General features: G+C 36.9%; 1 protein-coding gene across 2 annotated transcripts in view; it reads right to left on the bottom strand.

The window, feature by feature from the left end:
* Window positions 1-17,732, bottom strand: part of TAF3 (TATA-box binding protein associated factor 3) — a 145,993-nt gene that overhangs the window by 122,467 nt on the left and 5,794 nt on the right. The gene's annotated exons all lie outside the window — the stretch shown is intronic.

Below are 17,732 nucleotides of genomic sequence, written 5' to 3'. Positions count from 1 at the left end.
TACCCCTGTGAGGCACATGACCGGGATTACGAGGCGACGTACAGTGGCATGCAGCAGGTTGATAGCATCCCTCCACACAGACACAATAAACTTAACCTCAAAAATAAAATAACTAGGATGTGATGAGTTTTGAGTACCTCTGCTCTTAGTATAATTTATGTAATGGTAAGTTTATATGATTTGATTTTTTAATAAAAGCTGTGTTTAGGGGGCCGGCCCGGTGGCTCAGGCAGTTGGAGCTCTGTGCTCCTAACTGCCGGTTCGATTCCCACATGGGCCAGTGGGCTGCCAGTTCAATTCCTCGAGTCCCGCAAGGGATGGTGGGTAGCACCCCCTGCAACTAGCAATGGCAACTGGACCTGGAGCTGAGCTGCGCCCTCCACAACAAAGACTGAAAGGACAACAACTTGAAGCTGAACAGCACCCTCCACAACTAAGATTGAAAGGACAACAACTTGACTTGGAAAAAAGGCCTGGAAGTACACACTGTTCCCCAATAAAGTCCTGTTCCCCTTCCTCAATAAAATCATTTTTTTTTTTTTTAAAAGCTGTGTTTAACAACCAACCCACAAACTTTCTGAGTATTTAACAATATTATTAATGGGCTCTCGCAAGTGGGCATGAGCCAGCTCCAGCATACCACTGGTCCCACATGCCAAAGACCGGACAAGCTGAACACCATAATAATAACTGCGACAGGCTGACACTGGCCAAAGTTATCCCTAATGATACTTAGGAAAAACACATGCACAACTATGTGATAACTGCTGAGAGAAACTAGCAAACCAATTAGTTGCTTTGAAAACTGATGAAGAAAAGAGATCAAACATTGATCCAGCCTTTCATATATAAACGGTATCACTAGGTAACCAAATAGTAGATGAAGGAAAGTTTTTCTTTATAGAAGTACTCTGGCTAATAAAAGAAGAAAGGACAGAATTGGACTGTTACTATTTTGCAACTTCTGTTGACTTAATAGTTCAATGTTTGCTAAAATCGCACACACACACATACATGCACGCGTGAGCACGTGTGCGCACACCATACAATGACAGTGTGTGCCCCCGATGGAATCACACATCTCCAACTATGAAATAGTGCTGCCAAAACAATTGAAACACACAATGATCAAATTTTATATCCAGCTACCAATTTACAGAGGACCATGTAAAACAAAACCATTGTGATTCTATAAGCAAAATTCAGACTATGAAAAACTCTACAGGAACACGGTTTCTTCAACAAGTATGCAAATACAAAACGGAAAGAGAGAGAGGGAGGGAGAGAGGGGAAAAGAGAGGGAGAGGCAGGGAGAGATATCGACCAATAACAATGTGTTATTTGGATCCTGACTCAAACAAGGAAATAATAAACCAATAAACATTTATGAGACAATTAAAATTTTGTAAAAAGACTGGCTATCTGATGATATTAAAGAATTATTAATTTTGAGGGTATGACAATACTAATGTAGTTATGATAAAAAACAGTTCTTATCTTTCAGAGATAGATACTGAAAAGATTTATGAACAAAATAATATGATGCCAAGGATTTTCTTCAAAATAATATGAAAGGGAGAGAATAATATGAATGGGGATACAGGTGATACAAGCATGGTCAGGAGTAGATATTGTAGAAGCTGGGTGATGGATACACGTAAGTTAATTATTCTACTCTGTTTACTTTTGTGTGTTTAAAAATTTTCTACACTAAAAATGTTTTTAAATATGAAAAAGCTTTACTAGCTCTCCATCTCACTGAAAGTAAGGCAGACTCCTGCAAGGGCTCCTGTGATGACCCCTCCTGGTGGTACCTGACCTCCTTTCCTAACACTCTGCCCCTCAATCATCATTTTGCCCTAGTCACACTGACCTCCGTGTCATACACACCAGCCATATGCCCTTTCATGGGTTTTGTACTGGATTTCTCTCTGCTTGCAAGGCTCTTTCCCCAGGTGTCTTCTTACATGGCTATCTCCTTCACCTTCTTTAAATCTTTGCTCAAATGTCTCTTTCTCAATGATATCTACCTGACAACCATAATTTTAATTGCAACTTTCTTCCCCACATCCTAGCATTTCATTTCCCTGTATAATGTTCTATTTTTTCTCAGAGTACTTATCCCTTTCCAAAAATCCTATACATTTTACTTCTTTGTCATGTTTATTATTTCCCATCTATTCTACCCACTAAAGTGTAAACTCCACAAGGGCAGGGATTTTTGTCTGTTTTGTTCACATATATATTTTATGTGTTCCTAACAGTGTTCTTGGCACATACAACAACAGATCAATAAATTGTGTTGAATGAATTAAAGAAATAATAAGGGCCACAACGTAAGGATGTACCAAGTATCTTAAGAACACAGGGGTACAACCAAAAGCATAACTAACTTAGAAGTCTGGGGGACCTGGAAAATAAAGCTAAAACCCCAAAGCTAAAATTTTATCTCTTAAATACTACAATATGTATTACAAGGCCAATATTTTAAATAATATACATTTTAACTTTAAATTTACATGTAGTATGGATTTTGTCTCCCACATGACTTCCCCAAATTGACAGCATGATGGTCCTGTCAATTCCAAAATAAAATGCATGCTCTCATTTGTGAGAGCAAATCAATGAAGAGTAGTAACTGTTAAGCATGCTTCTTAATTAAAACACAGTAAGGATTTTATCTACAGTACATCATTGAGAATAGAAAATAACAGTTTCACTGTTATTGTTGGCTGAGCAATTTACTTTGGCTCAGAGAAGATTTATCAGGGGACAGGGATCCATGTTAAGCAATTCCTGCAATATGTCACTCAATGGTTCCCAACCATTTCTAATAAATAATACCTTCCTTTTAACATCTAAAGATTTCATGAACCCCTATAACAACATTTTTAATTCTAGTATGTGTTAATTAGGGAAATACATACTAGTAACAAAAAGCTATGAACTAAGAAATACTAAAAGAAATCGTATGTTATGAACAATTGTTATGTACATTTAAAATAGTTTATATACATATTCATATATACACATATATTTAAAATATTTTTTTATTTAGCCTATATATCACGCTTATGCAATATAAATTCACTCATTCCATGCAATAACCCTTAGTCTTCGCAGAAGTCCAAGGTCTACCGGGTGAAACCAGTGGTATTAGGTATCCCAAATCTTTCTTATGGACCTTGGAACCTCTAAGACAATGCCTTAGAAATCGGAGTATCACTTACGGCAATAGTATTTAAGCACAAAATTAGCTTAATTAGTAATTAAAAAAGAAATTCTTCGGAGTTGGAATGCCTGGGTTCAAATCCTGGATCCCCTAATTACTAGTGTGTGACCTTAAAAGTTCTTTATCATCCTTAGATCTCAGTTTGCTCATGTATAGAATGAAGACAATTACAGTACTTAACTCATAGGGTTATTATTAGAATTAAACAAGCTACACGTGGAAAGCCCTGAGATCAGTGTCTGGGACGTAAGTCAGGGTATCTGAGTGTTGTTGTTCACCAAGTTTCATCAAATCCAGAACTTAGCCTCTTGTCCCTCAAGGTGTGATATAAACTCACCATGTGCTATTTCTTTTTGTTATTAAGATTGAGACAGGCAAAGTTGAAAAAAGAAAGTCCCCAAAAAACCCTGCCATGACACATTTGTTGAAACGTTTAGCATCTGTTAAACTATAGAGATACGTTTACTGATAGGCTCTACTGCCACAGTAGGTTAAACGCTCCTTTGGCAGGCTCGATAATTATATAGTATTTATAAGAAGACTTATGGTATGTACCATGTAGATATGTAAAGGTACAGAATTTTATGCTACTCATTTTATGTTCCCAACGCATTTTTCGCAACACCACAGAGGACAGTTCTAGCTACCCTTTCCTTCCTAACAAAGCCAGCTTTAATAAAAATGAATGCACTAACAACTTCATTTGAAGTTGAACTTTAAGAAATCCTTTAATGCAAAACTAAGTGTACCCCTGTTTCATATTTAACTTGCAATCGGATATCCCGCAGCTACCAAGGGACCTGGAAAGGTTTGTTAGTTGATGACGAGATGCCTGCTGAGATGGGCTCCACACACAGGTAATGCCCAATTGTAGACAAAATCTTCCGACCTACATTTCAGTCTCCTTTAAAGTTAATCTGAACACACTGTACATGAAAGGAAATGAAAAGTGAGTTTTTCTCCTTTACCATGGCACTGGGACTTCCTGAGTTTTTCATTCCATTGCTGATTGGTCCAGAACTACTATTTCCTTCTAACTATTCCCAATTGTGTCTGTCACACATAATTAGGATTGCACACTAAAAAGAAGTGTTAAAATGTAATAATGCCATTAAATCTGACAAATCTTTTTTACTTTAACCCTGAATATATCAGGAAAAATAGCCATTACCATTTGACATCTGGGTCTAATGGAACCTTTATATTTTTAAGCCATTTTATTATTAATAATTTATAGAAGTCTGAATAAAAGCATAGTGAAAACAACTTTATACAAATTGTAATAAGAATTTAAACACAGCAATCCCTCTGTATCATGTAAATTTTGGTATATAGGCATAAAATATGAAAAAATATTGTCACACATCCTTTTAGCAAAATGGGATGATCTTTTTATAAAAATATTATTGCATGATGAAACCCTTCCTGTTAAATGACTAACTGGATGAGAAAACCATATTATTTGTTTGTCCTAAGAAGTACTGTTCTCTTGTCAACTCTCAGTTGAAGAAAATTCATCTAGGATATGGTCATTTGAGGACCCACAGTTGAGATTTCATTTATATGATCAATTTCTTCTTCTCCCCCTTCTTCATCATCATCACCATCAAAAAGCCAGATATGTTTCGATCTCTTTGTGAAACATGTCAATTTTTTTCTTTCCCATTACAAATGAAATGAAAAATTCTACATTTTCACTGTGATCCATTAAATCTAAAAGTAGACTAAAACGATAGTGTTTCCAGTCTTCTTGAAATAGAATATAATACTCTGGTTGCACAATTAGAAAAATGAAGGATGACAATTTATTTCTCTATTGGATCACCTTATCTGGGAGATTTCATCATTCTTCTATTTTATTATTTGAGTTATTTTTTTAAAGCATAGTTTGGAATAACGGATGAGTAATGATGAATGATAATAAAATAATTCCTATGATGATAAAATAGCAAAATGTTTCAAGATACCGGAAAAATATGATCCATAAGATCCCATAATGCAACTTAGATTTATAAAAAGGTTCAATGAACCCATGTGGCAATGGCAAGACAGAGTGAGTTTTATTCAATTAAAAAAAATGTTTTCTTTGTCCCTTTGAAAGCCTCTAAAAATAAAAATTATAAAATGCTAATACTTTCAAATAGTAAGAACTGCTTGAAAACAAAACTGAAAACAAAAAATTGGAGTCCATGGACTCTAAAAATACTGAGAGTTAAGAACACTTTTTCTCAAATTATGTTAAATGTTAGTCCATAAAAATATAAAATATGCAAATAAAAATCATCATTAAATTAGAAATATTGTTTTAAATGAAAGGATGGAATAAAGTGAGTATTCTACATTACAGTGGTACTGTCAATACTTTTTAAAGGGATTTCATCAAAAAATATTTTTTAAAATTTCATACTCTCTAACATAGTAATCAGACCGTGTAAACTCGATCAAGACCTTGTAAACTCGATCATAAAAAATAATCTGAAAGACTAAGAAAACTGTATGAATAAAGGTTTTTATTGCAGTGGTATTCATATAAGTTAAAAATTAGAAGAGGCCTAAATGTTCAACACTAAGTGATGGCCTATTACATCCAGTCATTTAAAATAGTGGTTATAAAGACCACATAGCAACATGAATAATATTTTTCCGCTATTTCTAATGAGAGCTCTCAACCATCACTCTGTATTGGAATAGCTAACTTCAATGGGGCATACATGCTCATAGATAGTCACTAAGTATTTCAAGTCAAAAGATCGAACAAACTGGCATCCTCTCCATACAACCAACCTACTCCAATCATATCCTTGCTTATACACACCCTCTCATGACTAAGAACCACCCAAACCAAATCTCGTAAGTCCATTTTATACATTTCCAGTTCACTCCTACACCTATTACCACTGTCTAGCAAACAGAAGTTACTTAAGGATTAACACATAGTAGGTGAATTAATTAAATGAAAAACAGTCTATAAAATTATATATTATTATTAAACTATGTTCAAATCAGCCTGTATACACACACACACACACACACACACACACACACACACACACACACACAGACTTGGAGGATTAAATCACAATAATAATAGTGGTTATATTCCAGTGGAAGTTTTTCTTTTAGTTCCCAAATTTTAACTAAGAAATTTAAAACAAAAGTCAGTCTCAAAATGTGTTTAATTTGTTTGTATAAAAAAATAAATAAATAATACTTTGAAATTCAATTCCAATGAGACTGCTAGGATACTGGTATAATCATACATTCATTATGGCATCGTAAAATGATACAATTCCTTTGGAAAGCAATGTGTAATGCATGTCAAAAGCCATAAATGTGTTTATACCTTTGACTTATAAACTCCTACCCTGGGAATTTATCATAAGGAAATAATTTAAAAGAAAAATATGCACAAAGATATTTAAGGCAACATTTTAATGTTTAAAAACATTCCAAGTGTCTAAAAATAAGAAAATGGCTAAGTATAGTACATTCTTTAAAAACAGTAAATATAAAATACATAGAATAAGGAAAACACAACAAAAATGTTAAGCTTAAAAAGTGGAACATAATGTTGAATAAAAAGAGTAAAAGAAAATTGTATTAACTATTTCAACAAACCAAATATTCTCTTCGTAAGTAAAAAAAGAATGGGCACTATAAAAAATGAGGAAAACTGTTATGTTAGAATGGGAAAAATGTATTCATTTTTAAAGTATCTTCTAGTGGGACTTTGAAGACAATATTTAAAAATCAAAACTGGGAAAGTAGTTATTAATGGATAATAATTTCAAATTTTTCAGAAAATCAAGAGTTTCAGAAAGGATAACATAAGGCTGCTGGCTAAATGACAAAGGAATTCTGTTTTAGATACAAGTTTCCTCAAGGAAAATAAATAATAAATATATTCATAGTAACTAACAAAGTTCCACAGACGCTAAATTATTAACAAAATTATTATTATTCTTTCTAAAATAGGCTATCAGTGGTTTAAGTTGTATGCTTTTCCTTAAGATTTTGAATACATTTTTTGACATTTAATTGGATATTCATTAACACTAACAGAAAAGGAAAGAGTGCCACCTACTGAACTGTAATCACTGCCACATTATAAAAGAAATCAATTTTCTTATTTAAACTGCAGAATTTGAAGTCTCCAGCAAGAATACAATAGATGGATAATAAATAAATATTATTAACAGAGTATATTTAAGCATTACATTTTTACTATATAATACTTGATAAAAATGAATTATAAATTTAAACCAAGTGTGATTATTTGAGGGGGAAATAACCAATTTAGAGCGTTCTTTGTGTGCCTGGCAATGTATTAGAAAAAAACATCAACAATTAATCTTAACACTGTAACATCACATCACAGTGCTCACAACAAAAAGAGAGAAAAAGTATTACTTCTTTCCTGTGGTAAAATTAGAAGCAAATAATCACACTTAAGTATTATCTAAAATAAAAATTCTTAAATATTTAGGGTCAGAAAAAGTTGATTAAAAGTTAGTAAAAGTGACATCAATTAAACTAAAGTCCATTACCAAAAACACAATGGAAGAGACAGAGCTCTGAGAGGTAGTTGTAAAGCTCTGGCCAATACAATTTGCATATTCACATATGTCTTCATTTTGCTTCTCGCAAAGTTAATCAGTGTCATAAAATTTTGAGTTATGCTACGGTCTTCAGGGTGTGAGCTGATGAACCAGCACCAGCGGGAAGTGCAGTGGACGGGTGGGTGGGACTGAACCTCCCTTACCCAGAATGCAGTAACACTCCTAAGTTTGACTCTGTGAGTCTTGCTCTGTGCCGCAGGATTTCACACACCATGTCAGAATTTCCACGTGAGAAAGAATGAGAGGGAGCATAATTACAAACGTGTACACTTATTGTACTCTAAGTGTTTTATCAGGCTATAGTGGCATGACAACCAATGTATTTGGTACTGAGAGTTACAGGAACACATTGTAAAGGCAGGCCTGCTGTCAGAAGACCCTATCAAAAACCTGTAACGATAGATCACATTTATCTCATTCAATTATAATAATCCCATGGAGGCTATTTATCCCCATTTTACAAATGAGGGCACTGGGGCTTGTGAGAAAGTAAAAAGAAAGGCTTGCAATTGTCAGACTTCAATGAAATACTAAGCTACAAAGTTTTGGTAGTCAAACATCCCATTACTAAAGAAAACATCAAACGTTATATATATATAACTTCAAGCCCTGAACTAATAAACTAAAGGTTAATGTTTAATCTTCTATAACAAAACTGACATTAGGTGTTTTCAAGCAATTTCTGGTCTAAGAACTCAAGGAATATTAATTTAGCATCCTACAAGGACAACTGGGCCATGTTTAAATATACTCCCTCCACCAGGAGGTCACTGAAAGGAGGGCCTCTGCACCACCCAACGAAGCACGTCTGGCACAGACTGGGCGCTCTATCAGCAAACTGGTCATAACAAGTAAACCTGGCCATTTTTAAAGCAAGGAAGTCTGCCCGTATCCCAGGTTCATGCCAGATTTCGTAATCTTGAACTCTACCTGATTGTTTTTAAAAATTAAACAAAAGGTCATGCTAGAGCAGTGCCTGAGGGAGATAAGGTGCGTTCTAAATTTTATCTCCTTACCAGGCCAGTCTGTTTAAGATCTGGATATCCAGTCTCCCAACTGCTCACCTAACCTCAGCTCCTCTCTAGCATATTCTCTGCAACTTCTCTATCACCCAGTCCTGTCCAGTCACGTCTCCCACACCTGGTCCTTCCTCTGCATCACTCCCCAGTCAGAATTCGGGCCCCATCATCTCTCCCTGGACGACTGCGACAAGCTCTATCAATGCTTGCAGTGGTGTCCTCTCTGGCGTCCATCCTTCCCACGACCACCAGAATCTACTAATCTAATCAACGTATCCTGGTTATTTAAAGATTATCCAGACTCCCTCATTCCTTGCAACAAACGAAGTAAATATTCCAAATTATAATTTGAAATCACATACAAACATTGGTCTAATCTTTTTCCCATATATATTGGAAGCCCTAGGAAGGCACCTCTGTATTTCCAGAAATAAGCTGTGTGCCCGGCATATAGTAGGTTCTCCAGAGCTACTTGATGAATGAATGAAAAAACGGTTTTGTATTTCCTTTTAGCACCAATAGCACAGGATCAGTATATAACCCCCGTGAATGACGCAAATAACAATATCATTTTATTTGAAATAGGAAAGCTCTATGTAGCCATAGCAGGTAATTAGTTATGTAAAATGCAATTACTGCACTGTCCCAGATAAGATTCAAATTCAGAAAAGCAAGACAGGCGAACTCCTAACTTACAACAAAGCACTAACTTTGGGGTCTTATCCCAAGTCAGCCATGTAACATCACCTACACACACACACACACACACACACACACACACACACACACACGAAGTCTTCCAAGAAATATAATTAGATAACAGGAACGTTAAACTTCTGGAAAATTTAAAATTGGGGGAAAAAACAACAACAAAATCTTTTTTTCTGATCTGGATGTCTGGAGGGCGAAACTGACAAATTAGGTGGTTGTGGTAAATAAAATATCAAAATACTTAATTTTTCTAAGGCATTTGATGTGATTACTTGTTGACTTAGACACAGAAAAACTATTTTATTATAGTGAAAATGTGTCCTTATTTTTATAAATCCAGACAGATTAAAGAAAAAACTTTCAGTAAAGAAGAGAATTTTTGGCCAAGTCCACTGTAAATTGCAGTCTACCAAATCTGTGCAAGCTGGTACTTTACTCCCTATTTTGAAATGTATACACCTCTACTTCAGGACTAATTTTGGTGGTCTGAATGCAAACCACCGTATTTATTATAAAAATTTTATTGTAAATTTTTTAAAATTTAATCTTTATGCTATAGGTAAGGAGCCATTTCTAAGGCTAATAAGAAGCAGAAAAAGTAACATGAGTAAAAGAATCGGAACATGATTTTTTTTTTAAAAAAAATAACTACTCCAGAAGTTAATTTGAAAGAAAAAGAAAAAAACTTGAGATGTCACAAGATAAACCTTCCTGTTTTTATTCATGTACACTGAGAATCCTACCAGGGTAACGAGGGACGCAACGGGTACGGGGCTAAGACTAACGGACTGGGACTCCGTTGTCATTCCTGTCACTTAAGAGCTGTGTTACTTTGGATAAGCTACTTTCTGAGACTTCTTCCCCAACATTCTGAACAAATTCCCGTAAAGATAGCAGTCACTTCCTCCCGGTTTTGAATTGATCTCTCAGGTAGAGTAATAGGAATTTAGGTTTTGTGCAGAAGGTGAAATGGAGAGTGAGTGTACGATGTAAACAGTAAGTAAGATGAGGGTAAGTTCTAGAGACAAATAAACCTAATAATTAGAACAAAAATCTGTTAAGTGTGACGGTAGAGATACATGGGTGCCCAAAGGAGCATGGCATGGGAAGGGAACTCCAAGTCAGCCCATAAAGATCCGGAGACATACAGTTCCTTTGGGGAAACAAGCAAGTTAATGATTCTGGGGGTTAAAGCCGGAGGAATGAGGGGCAGGAAATTAATATGTAAAGGTAGGCAGAAGTCTCATCATGGAGGGCCCCACAGATTTACACAGAGAAACCTGTACGGAATGTGACAGGCCAGTCACCACAAATGGGCCCTCTAGATCATTTCAGAAATAAACTTTATGGCTCGGAGGCTGTAGGATTTGGAAAAAACAAACACCACAAAGCCCCAGGCAACTGCCTTGGATGCACAGAATACATTTTACCCAGACCCTTGCACTCCAGCCCTGCAAGGCCATGAGGGTGAAGTACCCGAGGGGGTGACAGGGAGTGCTAGGTGTGAGGCGGGGCTTTGGGGCCCAGAGGCATTCTGCAAACCTGTCTACTCAGAAGCCTGGCTTGATGACGGTATTACCCGCTTAGGAATGTCCTGCCCACGCAGAGCTTTCCAGCAACCACAGAAAAAGGCCAAAGGAGGGGAGGGATGGGCATCTTACTCATGCCTCTGCCTTCGATGTGGGTTGTGTGTGTAGGACGTGACACACAGTGGGTATCCTACATGCAGCACTGAATGCAATCAACTAAATCCAGCTCTGCTCCCTATTCAGTGTGACACGCAGGTTCATCCACCCTTTTGTAAAACGTCCACCACTCCTTCTGTAAAGTGGGAATGGTAATAGCATCCGCCGTTAGGGGTTGTTTCAAGATTAAATGAGATAATGCTTATGAAAATACCATGTGCTATCAAGGACAAATTATCCGATGGCTGCTTTTATATTTCTATTTGCAAGTAAACACAAATATTAATATTTTAGTGACTAAAAGGCAGTGTAAATTTCCTCAGTAACAGTCTTCGATTCATTTAGTAATCTCAGCTACAAGAATGAACTTCTCTACAATGATTAAAGGCATTTTTATTTTGAATGAAAAAAAGAAATTGCTTCCCTTAGACATTTTTGGTTTTCCTTGAGAAAAAAGGGTTGCTCACTGTAAGTGTAAACAGAGAAAGCTAATAAAGTGTCTTATACTGTGGAATATACTTACTTTTTGTGTAACAGTTTATTTTGGAAGATAAGGCTAGTTCAGAGAAGAGATAAAGATGTAAACAAAGGGAATAATGGGGTAGCATTTCAGAAATTTATAGGAAACAAAATTAGCAGAACGGATTATAGGGCAAGAATAAGCATTTCTAGCTTGAATGAGTGGGTATGAGATGGTGCCACCAACTAAAATAGGTAACACAGGTGTATTAAGAGTCAGATAACATGAACAGCGTTTGATATACTGATGTGAGGTGCTACGGGCAATGTGGAAACAACCCACCAACAACCGGGTATAGCGTCTGAGGGGTGTGGTGGGAGGGAGAGACAGCTCAGGAAGTCAACAGTATACAGATGAGAGTTGAAACCATGAGCACACAGAAGATCCCACACAGAAATTGTGTACAGTGAGAAAAGCAGACGTCAAAGATAAAATTTTGGGAGACTCAACAATTTAGAAGTAGAAGAATTACAGAAGATGAGCCCACAAAAGGCAGAGGGAATGAATCAGTCATATAAGCAGCATTAAGAGCACAATGTCACTAAGGAAAAGTAGTTTCAAAGAGTGATAAATGCAAGAAGATGCAATAAAGGGACTCCTGGAAGAAAGTAGCAATGTAGTTTTTGGATCTTCCCAAGTTGCCACATAACAATAGAGCAATTATTATCACGAGGTGACAAAGTATATCCATCAATGCCAAGATACAAGAGGGTGAAGACTAACCACCAAGAGCCACGAGACAACACGAGTACTACCCATCTGTGCAGGGGGAGGCGGTGAGAGGTAATGGGAAGACTGGCCCAACGAGGAGAACCTCAAAAAGCCAACAGATACCCCCTGAAAGCCTGCAGGCCCTGTAAGAAGAGTGGCCAAGGCTGAGCAGGGTCTGGCTACTTCCAAAATGGGTGAGGTCCAGGAGCCAGAGTGAGACCTACAGGGCTGGGAAGAGTCAAGTGCAGAGATTTCAAACCTGACCCTTTGCTACTCTCTCCAGGGCAGAGCCCGCTGCAAAGAAACTTGCTGGCACTGGAGTCACAACTGAGCAGAAAAGGAAAACTGGCATTAAGAAAAGAGAAGATCCAGATAAAAGTGGTGGAAGAAAACAGACAGAACGTCTCAGAAAGGAAGCTACCCTACTTTTGAACACTACACAAAAACAACAGGAGAGGGGCCACTGTAAAGTCTGAAAAACTCCCCTGAACTTCCTTCTAGATGTTCAGAAAAGCTATACTCACATACACAATTTCTATAAGAAAAAGGAGATTAAATACTAAAGACAATGGAAGTTCACAAGAAACACATACTCAAAAAAAACAAAACAAAAAACCAACCAACAGATAAAAACTGTAATGTTCTATTTTAAAATGGTCTAAAAGACATGAGAGAAAATAAATCAAAATTAGAAAAACTCGGAAATGAGGTGACAGAACTCAGAAAGGTAGCTATACGATCTGACAATGTACAATTATAGAAAATTGGGGTGAATAACAGGAAACATAAACAAAAAAATTTTTTTCACCTGTTTCAGTAATCATGAATGATACAGTATTAAACTGTATGCCTAATCTAAGCTATAGTAAGTAAATGAGTGAGTATGGAATGTTCTATCCTCTTTACCCCTGGGAGCCAGAATTCCTGTTATGGACAAAAGTATTCACTGATGAAACACAAAAAGTAAAAACTGTAGTCTTGAATCTGAATTGGAAATATCTATATGGACGCAGAAAGTACCTCGTCTATTATCTGCCTGTCTACCTATCTACCTATCCACACACACCTATATGTATATTTTATTACTTATTGCCTAGAAACAATGAAGACACAGTTGTAATAAGTACCCCAAGTGCCTAGATTGTGAACTTGAAATGCCATTTCCCAGGAAGCCAGGGCTTCTTGATTCCAAGTGCGGGACGAGAATATACAAGATGAGCCTGGAACATTTTGATGCACCAGACAGCAAGGGCTCTCTCAAAGACGACTAGCATCATTCCAAAAGGATTCAGAAGCCAGATGGAAGAAGCTGCCACTGGCCAGAGATGGGACAATCTGAGTTGCAATAAGGGTAAAACTAATTAGTCACCTATAGATGACCAGGAACCCACTCATTATTTTCCAAACTGGGTTTATAAAATGAAAGAATCAGGCATTTCTTCCTTTCCCTGTATGAACTGTACCACTGAGTAACTCAATAACAGATGAGAGAAAGGGTTTCCTTATACAATTATTCTAGTAAAGAATGAAATAAAACCCCAGTGACGCACTATCACGACCTTGCAACCCCCAGTGAGTGAGTGTCAACACTGCTAATACCAAAGAAGGGGAACCCCAACGTCAGCCTCCTGAGGAGGGAGCACAGCCCTGCGTCTGTCTGGCCCAAGTCTGACCCAGCCCAGCTTCTCGCTGCCAGTGTGCAAGAAACACACTGAAGCATACTAGGAGCACACAGTCAGCAAAACCCAGATGGTGGCAACCCTGGAAGTCAGGCACCCAGATTCTTCAATACACTGGAAGAAAAAGAAAGGGCTTTGGAAAGAGCGGGTTGGTGGGGTGGGGGGTGGGGCGGCTGTGGATCAAGAGAGACCTAAAAGACGTGTGAAGTAAAACAAGAGGACGGCGTAAAGAAATCAAAGTGTCAGGGATACACACTTGGCTGATAACACTAAAAAGCAAAGAAATATTCCCTACAAAGTTAGGATCGTGGTTAGTTTTGGAGGGAGCGAGGAGGGGACTATGAACTGGGCTGGGTGGGGGGTGGGCAGTTCTGGGGACGTTGGTAAAGTTTTATGTGTTGAACTGAGAGGTGGTTAAAAAGGTATTTGATTGGCCTTCTAATAGTTCACTACGCTACACCCCCACAAAAAGAGGCTCTGTAAGGTCACCAATTACTACGTAATTGGGGATCTCAGAGCTGTTTCAAGGAAAGGATGAGAGTAGGAAGTCAGATTGCAGATTGAGAAATAAATGGCAGGTACTGAAGGGGACACATATCTTGAGTCTAAGGAGTCGAGACATTTGACGTTAAAGATCTAGAAGGATTCACACCTGTTAAACAAGGTTATTCCAGGGAAATGGGAGTATGATTCAATGGGCAAGAATGCCTTCTGTATCATCCCCTCCTCCATCACCTTCACATTGCTGACATTCAAACAGCTCCTCAGTCAAGAATCTACCCCGGCCCAGCTGTTAGGTTTGCATTCCCTTAGCCCCTACTCATACGATTAACAATGTTCTAGGTTTATTCTTATTGTAGAGGTACCTCATAAATGTATGTTGTGTTTCAATTCAAAAGTAAAGTCCTTAAAAAGGAGGAAGGGAAAACAGCAAGAGAACTAACATTCGTGGCTGTGTGTCGTATGAGTTAATATATTTTATATAAATGTATTACAAAATACCTCACTTAACCCTCACTGTCACCCATGAGGTAGGTATTATATTTTTCATCGAGGTATAACTGACACAGAACACTGTATTAGGTTCAGGTGTATAACATAATGATTCAGTATTTCCAATATATTGGGAAATGATCACCACACTAAGTCTAGTTAACATCCGTTACCATACATCGTTACAAAGGTTTTTTTCTTATGGTGAGAACTTTTAAGATCTACCCTCTTAGCAATTTTCAAACATGTAACACAGTATTATTAACTATAGTCACCATGCTGTACATTATATCCCAAGACATTTTTTATAACTAGAAGTTTGTATCTTTGGACCCCCTCAGTCACCTTGCCCACCCCCTACCTCCGACAACCACCAATCTGTTCTCTGTATCTATGAGCTTGCTTTTTAAAAAATTTCCAAATAGTTTTCATTTATTTTTACACCTATTTCACAGATGATGAAAATAAGGTTCAGAAAGGTAAAGCAACTTGGTGGGACTATAAACCCAGACAGTGGTTGAGTCCCGTCCGAATGGCTCCATGAAGCCCCTGCTTTTTCTACGACAGCCTGTGCCCCTTCGGCCCTTCTATTCTTACACACTCTCCATTGCAGAGAAGACATTCACATGTTTTTCTGACATGAACCAAGCGGAAGGACTGATAAGATGGTAGTCCTGTGACAGCACTTGACTAATCACATTTTATGACCAAAGTCAGGCACATCACAGGCGGCTCATAAGGAAATAAAAGAATAATAAAGAACTTGGCGAACAGATGTTATTACCAAAGTTGTTCACGTCTGTACCACACTTTGCTCCACTAACCAGAATACCAGGAACTTTCTAACATACTGTACCAATGAAAAAAGAGATTTTAGATTGGAATGATTTATTAAGTGGACTTGGGTGGCTACACTGAAAAATGGTAACCACAGGACTGCATTTTAAATCTTTTTCCCTGAATGGGGGTGGTGGGGGGGGGGAAGGTTTTGAAAAGCATCTTAACGTACTGCCTATCATTTATTGCATCCTTATAAATCATATGCATTAACTTATGAATCAGCAAATTTCTACTTCTTAAAGAATCCGTAAATATTAGCTAAAAAAAGAAGAGTTGCTTTCAGACTTGCGTTATTTTCCTTTTTAAATGGTTATAATTTATATTCCATAAAAACTCAAATGAAATATGATTCTCCTTTGCTTCAAATATTCCAGGAGAGAAACTCAAAAATTCACTGTCGTAATTTCAGACAGACATACGTATCTAAAATCATTAACTTGTTTTTTATACTCCTTCACTACACAATGTAATATAACTCAGACTTACATCTGAGTTACATCTTAGTTACATTTCCTTGGCAGTATTTAAACATGATAACCATATCACTTTGAGAGAACTTTATTGTGTATTATTTGCATGCTATAAAAAAAAAACACAAGAAGGTCTTGGTTAAGTGGAGATCATTATCAAAGTCCTAGCTTTGGTTTTGAGTAGTGAGCTTGTTAGAGCTTATTTCTAAAAAAATAATTAAATAACTCTCTAAATAGATAAATGCAGATAAATCATGGACCAAAGATGAGCCTACGCACAGATCAAGGATGAAGATTAATCAAATGTCCATCTTAGTCGAAATTATTAAAAGGTCAGAAAAAAACAAAAATCAAACAGTTTAAATATTAAATAGGAGGTATAATAGAAGAGAGAAAGACATACAAGCCACAAGATACATGTAGAAAGCTCCAAAAGGCAGAGAAGAAATAGCTGAAATCTATTAAATGGAGAAGACAGTAGTTCAGGCTCAGTCACATGCCTCTTGATAATGCACATACGTCCTGGCCGTTAAACTTGACCACCATCTAATTTACTGATACAAAACTTATAATGACCTACTACTTTGAGAATCATTGGCGTTCCAGTTACTCGCATGTTAGCGTCTTTCCTTTAGTCTCCTCCTACACAATCCCTTAAGTTTTCTCCCAGCATTGGCTAACCATTCACGTTTTCTTAGTACAATTCCAAATTTTGTGTGCTTCTAAGTACCTTTCAGCTAAAAACTTCAGAGCCACAGAAAGATTATTCTTAAAGTACAAGAGGACATATCATGGATTAATACTCAGCATGACTTTTATAAAGATGTCTTGGAAGCTTAATAAGTTATATTTAAAGACAACAGCAAAGAAAATTCCAGGCCCATTTGACATTCGTGTCCTGTTTGTAAGAGAAAATGGAGTTCTTTCCAATCAGGCCTCTGCCCAAGAAACCCTCCTTTGAGAATGTTGATATTAAAATGCATTTGCTATCTTTTTAAAGTAAATAAATATATGTTTAGAGAAGTAACAAATATAGATTTCTTAGATCAAAACCATTGACATTAGGGAATGAGGGGTTTAAATTTAGAGAACGACTTTACATAGGGAGTTATAAACAGTAAGAGTTCCTCAAAGGTAATAAAGGCTACAAATACAAATAAATTGGTGGGAGGAGACACACTTTTAGGCAGTTACTAAGGGGACGGGAGAAGGGGGATGAGGACTTATTGTTTACTGGTTGCAGAGTTGGAGAA

Source organism: Rhinolophus sinicus, chromosome 1 (genome assembly GCF_057876585.1).
Source record: "Rhinolophus sinicus isolate RSI-liver-muscle chromosome 1, RSI-T2T, whole genome shotgun sequence".
Lineage (NCBI taxonomy): Eukaryota > Metazoa > Chordata > Mammalia > Chiroptera > Rhinolophidae > Rhinolophus > Rhinolophus sinicus.
Note: the sequence above shows the minus strand (reverse complement) of the source record. Positions and strands in the feature narration are given on the sequence as shown.